Here is an 8,957-nt window from a genome sequence, read left to right on the forward strand (position 1 = left end):
AGAGTCAGCCCCAAAAACTTTCTTGGGGGGGTGCACACGGGAAGTGTGGCGAAGCCAGGTAGGAGATCTGCGCCAACTCCCCGTGCTTATCGTGGAGAGAGGCGGACCGAGCAGGCACCGTGTTATGCCGTGTCCCCAGTGCGCAGGCATAGCCCGGTGCGGTACAGCGCCTCGTATTGGCCGGGCTAGAGTGGGCATCGAGTCAGGTGCCATGAAGCCGGCTCAGCGCATCTGGTCTCCAGTGTGTCTCCTCGGGCCAGGGTACATGGCACCAGCCCTACGCATGGAGTCCCCGGTTCGCCAGCACAGCCCAGTGCGGGCTATTCCACCTCGCCGCACTGGCCTGGCTACGGGGAGCATTCAGCCAGGTAGGGTTGGGCAGGCTCGGTGCTCGAGACCTCCAGTGCGCCTTCACGGTCCGGTCTATCCAGTGCCACCTCCACGCACCAGTCCTCCGGTGGCAGCCCCCCGCACCAGGCTGTCTCTCCGTCTGCTCCCTACAGGTGCTCCCGCCTGTCCAGTGCTGCCAGAGTCTTCCTCCTGCCCAGAGCTGCCAGAGTCTCCCGTCTGTCCTGAGCTGCCAGAGTCTCCCGAATGTCCTGAGCTGCCAGAGTCTCCCGTCTGTCCTGAGCTGCCAGTCTCCCGTCTGTCAGGATTTGGTCACTAGATGCCCCCATTGTGCTTTTTGACCCTTTTGTTTTCCCTTATTCCCAGTTATTATTTGCAACTGTGCCTAGTTTCCCTTGATTGTATTAAAACCCTTAGTTTTCCTCAGTTCTTTGCTCTGTGTTTGAATGTTGGCACCCAGCCCCAGTGATGCTGTGAACATTTGTTGCTCCAGTTGGACTCTCTTGTGGTACTCTGTTTTTGTTCTTGTTTATTTATTTTTGATTATCTTTTGAGGCTTTTTCTGCTGTACCTACCACCTTGTGGATTTACCTTTTTAACTCGGAGGATTACCTTTGTTCTCTTGGAATTACTTTTGACGTTGTGGATTTATATTTTTGCCTGAATAACTTTCCTTTTACTTTATTAAAACACCGTCTCAAGTACTGCTGTGTCTGCCTCATCTTCTGGGTTCTGCCGACTATTCGTGGCTCAGTTTGCTAAGTGACTGTTTCTCACACCGGAGACCCGGTTTTGTAACCGGGTCCTGACACCGTCTGTCCTGAGCTGCCAGAGTCTCCCGTCTGTCCTGAGCTGCCAGAGTCGTCCGTCAGTCAGGAGCTGCCAGAGCCGCCCGTCAGTCAGGAGCTGCCAGAGCCGTCCGTCAGTCAGGAGCTGCCAGAGCTGCCGGAATCACCCGCATGCCGGCGCTACCGGAATCGCCCTTCACTCCGGAGCTGCCGGAGTCTCCCGCCTGTCCTGTGCTGCCGGAATCTCCCGTCCATTCAGGACCAGTGGCTAGGGGGTCCGAGGTCGGCGGCGAGGGTCGCCGCTCTAAAGAGGCCACGGAGGCGGTTAAAGAGGTGGAGAAAGACTATGGTGGAGTGGGGTCCACGTCCTGTGCCAGAGCAGCCACCGCGGACAGACACCCACACAGACCCTCCCCTATAGGTTCAGGTTTTGCGGCCGGAGACCGCACCTTTTGAGGGGGGGTACTGTCACGTTCTGACCTTAGTTCTTTTGTTATGTCTTTGTTTTAGTATGGTCAGGGCGTGAGTTGGGTGGGTTGTCTATGTTCCTTTTTCTATGATTTGGGATTTCGGTGTTTGGCCTGGTATGGTTCTCAATCAGAGGCAGCTGTCATTCGTTGTCCCTGATTGAGAACCATTCTTAGGTAGCCTGGTTTCACTTTTGAGTTGTGGGTGATTGTTTCCTGTGTCTGTGTTTGTACCACACGGGACTGTTTCGATTTTTGTTCCTTCACGTTGTTATTTTGTATTTTTGTAGTGTTCAGTTTTATATATTAAAATGGACACTTACCACGCTGCACATTGGTCCGACCTCTCTTACTCCTCGTCAGAAGAAGAGGACAATCGTTACATTTCGCCTCTTCTTTTATCCCCAGAAAAGGCACCATACCCACTATCCTGTCCCCATGTGCACTATGCATTCACAGGTGGCCTGTCACTGTGGCCACCTATGGCTGTTGCATTCACTGTCTTTGAGTTGACTAGGGTGAAACTAACAGGTTGTACCACAGTTCAAAAATAGCATACTAGGCATCAGCTATGGCATGAACCACCTCAGATCTCTGCTCAGTTCAAGAGTTCAAGGCTAAACAACATTTCCTCTTCAATAATCTGAACATCGATTGATGATCATGGAAAGGACACTTTCTTTCTTCCTTAAGGATGAGATACAGTAGATCAAAATATATATGCTCCTCACATAATTGGAGTGGTGCTTGCAATGGTCTCACGTTCACTCACTTGACTACACTGGAATTGTGCACTTACTGATCAGAAATATGACTGCCTCATTTGGAGGTACCACCACCTATGTGAAAACATCTCAATACTAGGTCCATAGTTCTGTACAATGATTAAAATGCGGTGTTTGTTAATTCATGCAATTGACTAACAAAGAGTAAAATGTCACATATGGTTCAAGTGGTATTGAGGTGCATTCACCTACGTGGTATATCCGCTGCTTCCACACTGCTAACTAGCGAAAGAACCCAGTTCAAGTTCCATTGTACTTCAGTGAACACACGTTACTTGTGTAATCTGTGTGAAACTAGCCTCAATACGTTTTAGCCACAATAATGAAATTTGCGGTTTGCCTTCAAAATAAAAGTCCTAATTGAAACTGATTGAAACTGATAAAAATAGTGGAACATGCCATATTTGGATTAGACCAGGGGTTTCAAACTCATTCCATGATGGGCCTAGTGTCTGCAGGTTTTTTAGTTTTTCCTTTCAATTAGGATCTAGACAACCAGGTGAGGGGAGTTCCTCACTAATTAGTTTCCGTAATTCATCAATCAAGTACAAGGGAGGAGCGAAAACCTGCAGACACTTGGCCCTCTGTGGAATTTGACACATGTGGACTAGATAATGATTAACAAGGTTGGGATGTTATATAAATTAAACAAAAGACAATTAGTTCATTTGAAAAACAAAATGTATATATATATATAGATATCTGTTGATATTGCACTGTGGATATGTTACACTTCAAAACTGCATTGGGGGCATACTTATATGCACTGTACTTATATATCCAGAGTCATATTCCTGTTAGGCTGAGAGAGGATCTCATGTCATATGATGTGGAAGTAATATGGCTACAGGTTCATCTGCCTCACCTAAAGGCTATTATCATAGGAAGTTGCTATAAACCCCCATGTGCTAAAAGTCAGTATTTGGACTAGACAGTATGTGCTCGATAATGTACAATGGGGCAAAAAAGTATTTAGTCAGCCACCAATTGTGCAAGTTCTCCCACTTAAAAAGATGAGACAGGTCTGTAATTTTCATCATAGGTACACTTCAACTATGACAGAAAAAATTAGAAAAGAAATCCAGAAAATCACATTGTAGGATTTTTTATGAATTTATTTGCAAATTATGGTGGAAAATAAGTATTTGGTCAATAAGAAAAGTTTATCTCAATACTTTGTTATATTCCCTTTGTTGGAAATGACAGAGGTCAAACGTTTTCGGTAAGTCTTCACAAGGTTTTCACACACTGTTGCTGGTATTTTGGCCCATTCCTCCATGCAGATCTCCTCTAGAGCAGTGATGTTTTGGGGCTGTTGCTGGGCAACACAGACTTTCAACTCCCTCCAAAGATTTTCTATGGGGTTGAGATCTGGAGACTGGCTAGGCCACTCCAAGACCTTGAAATGCTTCTTATGAAGCCACTCCTTCGTTGCCTGGGCGGTGTGTTTGGGATCATTGTCATGCTGAAAGACCCAGTCACGTTTCATCTTCAATGCCCTTGCTGATGGAAGGAGGTTTTCAATCAAAATCTCACGATACATGGCCCCATTCATTCTTTCCTTTACACGGATCAGTCGTCCTGGTCCCTTTGCAGAAAAACAGCCCCAAAGCATCATGTTTCCACCCCCATGCTTCACAGTAGGTATGGTGTTCTTTGGATGCAACACGACCAGTTGAGTTTTTACCAAAAAGTTATATTTTGGTTTCATCTGACCATATGACATTCTCCCAATCTTCTTCTGGATCATCCAAATGCTCTCTAGAAACTTCAGACGGGCCTGGACATGAACTGGCTTAAGCAGGGGGACACGTCTGGCACTGCAGGATTTGAGTCCCTGGCGGCGTAGTGTGTTACTGATGGTAGGCTTTGTTACTTTGGTCCCAGCTCTCTGCAGGTCATTCACTAGTTCCCCCCGTGTGGTTCTGGGATTTTTGTTCACCGTTCTTGTGATTATTTTGACCCCACGAGGTGAGATCTTGCGTGGAGCCCCAGATCGAGGGAGATTATCAGTGGTCTTGTATGTCTTCCATTTCCTAATAATTGCTCCCACAGTTGATATCTTCAAACCAAGCTGCTTACCTATTGCAGATTCAGTCTTCCCAGCCTGGTGCAGGTCTACAATTTTGTTTCTGGTGTCCTTTGACAGCTCTTTGGTCTTGGCCATAGTGGAGTTTGGAGTGTGACTGTTTGAGGTTGTGGACAGGTGTATATACTGATAACAAGTTCAAACAGGTGCCATTAATACAGGTAACGAGTGGAGGACAGAGGAGCCTCTTAAAGAAGTTACAGGTCTGTGAGAGCCAGAAATCTTGCTTGTTTGTAGGTGACCAAATACTTATTTTCCACCATAATTTGCAAATAAATTCATTCAAAATCCTACAATGTGATTTTCTTGTTTTTTTTCTCATTTTGTCTGTCATAGTTGAAGTGTACCTATGATGAAAATTACAGGCCTATCTCATCTTTTTAAGTGGGAGAACTTGCACAATTGGTGGCTGACTAAATACTTTTTTGCCCCACTGTATGTGATATCAACAGAAAGGTATATTTTCTGGGTGACCTAAATATTGACTGGTTGTCATCAAGCTGTCCACTCAAAAATAAGCTTTAAGCTGTATCTGACGCCTGCAATCTGGTTCTGTAATGATTTTCCTCCTCTTTGTCTGAAGAGGAGAGGCGAGGCGAGAAGGATCGGAGGACCAATATGCGGCGTGGTAAGTGTCCATGGTATTTATTTAAACACTTAAACTGAACACTCCATACAAAAACAATAAACGTAATGTGAATAACCAAAACCTGAAAACAGTACCGTGTGGTGTAAAACACAGACACGGAAACAATCACCAACCAACAAACAGTGACACCCAGGCTACCTAAGTATGATTCTCAATCAGAGACAACTAACGACACCTGCCTCTGATTGAGAACCATACTAGGCCGAACACAGAAAAACACCCTAGACACACAAAACATAGAATGCCCACCCAACTCACGTCCTGACCAACTAAAACAAACAATTAACACAATAACTGGGGTCAGAACGTGACAGTACCCCCCTCCCAATGTGCGGACTCCGGCCGCAAAACCTGAACCTATAGGGGAGGGTCTGGGTTGGCATCTGTCCGCTGTGGCGGCTCTGGCACTGAACGTGGACCCCACTCCACCATAGTCTTAGTCCGCCTCTGTGGTCTCCTAGGAACGGCGACCCTTGCCACCGACCCTGACCTGGGAACCTTAAACAACAGGCTCACCGGACTGAGGGACACCTCTGGACTTAAGGGGTAGCTCAGGACTGATGGGTAGCTCAGGACTGAGGGGTAGCTCAGGACTGAGAGGCAGCTCCTGGCTGGCTGACGGCTCTGGCAGCTCCTGGCTGGCTGACGGCTCTGGCAGCTCCTGGCTGGCTGACGGCTCTGGCAGCTCCTGGCTGGCGGGCGGCTATGGCAGCTCCTGACTGGCGGGGGGCTATGGCAGCTCCTGACTGGCGGGCGGCTCTGGCAGCTGCTGACTGGCGGGCGGCTCTGGCAGCTCCTGACTGGCGGGCGGCTCTGACAGCTCCTGACTGGCGGGCGGCTCTGGTTGCTCCTGACTGACGGGCGGCTCAGATGGCGCTGGGCAGACGGGCGGCTCAGATGGCGCTGGGCAGACGGGCGGCTCAGATGGCGCTGGGCAGACGGGCGGCTCAGATGGCGCTGGGCAGACGGGCGGCTCAGATGGCGCTGGGCAGACGGGCGGCTCAGACGGCGCTGGGCAGAGGGGCGGCTCAGATGGCGCTGGGCAGACGGGCGGCTCAGGCGGCGCTGGGCAGACGGGCGGCTCAGGCGGTGCTGGGCAGACAGGCGGCTCAGGCGGCGCTGGGCAGACGGGCGGCTCAGGCGGTGCTGGGCAGACGGACAGCTCAGGCGGCGCTGGGCAGACTGGAGACTCCGGCAGCGCTGGAGAGGAGGAAGGCTCTGGCAGCGCTGGACAGAGGAGCTCTGGCGCCTCTGGACTGAGGGGCTCTGGCGGCTCTGGACTGAAGGGCTCTGGCTGCTATGAACAGGCGGGGGACTCCGACAGCGCTGGAGAGGAGGAAGGCTCTGGCAGCGCTGGACAGAGGGGCTCTGGCGCCTCTGGACTGAGGGGCTCTGGCGCCTCTGGACTGAGGGGCGGAAGCTCTGGCAGCGCCAGCCACTTTAATAACTTTTTTGTTGACAAGATTAACAAATTTAGGCATGACATGCAAACAACAAACACTGAGCTTTCATATTCATGCATATCGTACCAAATAATGAAAGACAATTATTGTAGTTTTGAGTTCCGCAAATTTGATGTGGAAGAGGCTAACAAAATGGTGGCTATCTATAAATAAGGATAAGCCACCTCGTACTGACAATCTGGATGGTAAATTGCTGAGGTTGTTAGTGGAATACATTGCGACTCCTGTTTGCCACATCTTCAATTTATGCCTAGAAAACGGTGGGAGGCAAAGGTCATTCCGCTGCCAGGAATAGCAACGCACCCTTTAATGGTTCAAACAGCCGACCTATCATCCTGTTATCGATGCTTCGTAAACTTTGGGGAAAAATTGTGTTTGACCAAATACAATGTTATTTAACAGAAAACAAATTGGCAAAGGACTTTCAGCATGCTTATAGGGAAGGGCACTCAACACGCTCGTCACTGACAAAAATGACTGATGAAATGTAAGAAATGTATAATAAGAAGATTGTGGGAGCTGTTTTGTTAGACCTCGGCGCAGATTTTGATATCATTGATCATAACCTATTGCTGAAAACCTGATGTGAATTTACATCCTCTGCCTTATCATGTATTGAGAGTTACCTATTTAATAGAAGACAGAGGGTTTTATTTAATTGAAGCCTCTCTAATGCAAATAAGGTTGAGTGTGGTGTACCGCAGAGAGGCTGGCTTGGGCAATTATAGTTTTCTTGTTTTACCAATGACATTCCACTGACCTTGAATAAAGCATGTGTGTATATGTACAGTGCCTTGCAAAAGTATTCATCCCCCTTGGCATTTTTCCTATTTTGCTGCATTCCAACCTGTCATTTCAATTGATTTTTATTTGGATTTCATGTAATGGGCATACACAAAATAGTCCAAATTGGTGAAGTGAAATTTTAAAAATTACTTGTTTAAAAAAAAATCTAAAATATTTACACGGAAAAGTGGTGCGTGCATATGTATTCCCCCCTTTGCTATGAAAGCCCCTAAATAAGATATGGTGCAAACAATTACCTTCAGAAGTCACATAATTTGTTAAATAAAGTCCACCTATGTGCAATCTAAGTGTCACATGATCTGTCACATGATCTCAGTATATATACACCGGTTCTGAAAGGCCCCAGAGTCTGCAACACCACTGAGCAAGGGGCACCATGAAGACCAAGGAGCTCTCCAAACAGGTCAGGGACAAAGTGGGGGAGAAGTCCAGATCAGGGTTGGGTTAGAAAAAAATATCTGAAACTTTGAACATCCCACTGAGCACCATTAAATCCATTATTAAAACATGGAATGAATATGGCACCACAACAAACCTGCCAAGAGAGAGCCGTCCAACAAAACTCACGGACCAGGCAAGGAGGGCATTAATCAGAGGGGCAACAAAGAGACCAAAGATAACCCTGAAGGAGCTGCAAAGTTCCACAGCGGAGATTGGAGTATCTGTCCATAGGACCACTTTAAGCCTACAATCCACAGAGCTGGGCTTTACGCTAGTGTGGCCAGAAAAAAGTCATTGCTTAATGAAAAAAAATAAGCAAACATGTTCGGTGTTCACCAAAAGGCATGTGGGAGACTCCCCAAACATATGGAAGAAGGTACTCTGCTCAGATGAGACAAACATTTAGCGTTTTGGCAATCAAGGCCCACAGTGAAGCATGATGGTGGCAGAATCATGCTGTGGAAATGTTTTTCATCGGCAGGGACTGAGAAACGGGTCAGAATTGAAGGAATGATGGATGGCGCTAAATACAGAGAAATTCTTGAGGGAAACCTGTTTCAGTCTTCCAGAGATTTGAGACTGGGACGGAGGTTCATCTTCCAGCAGGACAATGACCCTAAGCATACTGCTAAAGCAACACTTGAGTGGTTTAAGGGGAAACATTTAAATGTCTTGGAATGGCCTAGTCAAAGCCCAGACCTCAATTAAATTGAGATTCTGTGGTATGACTTAAAGATTGCTGTATACCAGCGGAACCCATTCAACTTGAAGGAGCAGGAGCAGTTTTGCCTTGAAGAACGGGAAAAAAATCCCAGTGGGATTTCACAAGAAAAAATATTTTGCATCTTCAAAGTGGTAGGCATGTTGTGTAAATCAAATGATACAACCCCCCCAAAATCTATTTTAATTCCAGATTGTATGGCAACAAAATAGGAAAAATGCCAAGGGGTGAATACTTTTGCAAGCCACTGTTTATAATCTATTTTATGTATTCTATTTGTTGTGTTTTGTTGCCTTGGCAGAAGCTAATTGGGGATCCTAAGAAAATACAGTAAATACAGCTTAATAAGTTACGGATGTTGCACCCGTGAAATGGGGTATCAGCCTACTCAGTGACAGC

Source organism: Oncorhynchus mykiss, chromosome 5 (genome assembly GCF_057628025.1).
Source record: "Oncorhynchus mykiss isolate SJ-2025 chromosome 5, ASM5762802v1, whole genome shotgun sequence".
NCBI lineage: Eukaryota > Metazoa > Chordata > Actinopteri > Salmoniformes > Salmonidae > Oncorhynchus > Oncorhynchus mykiss.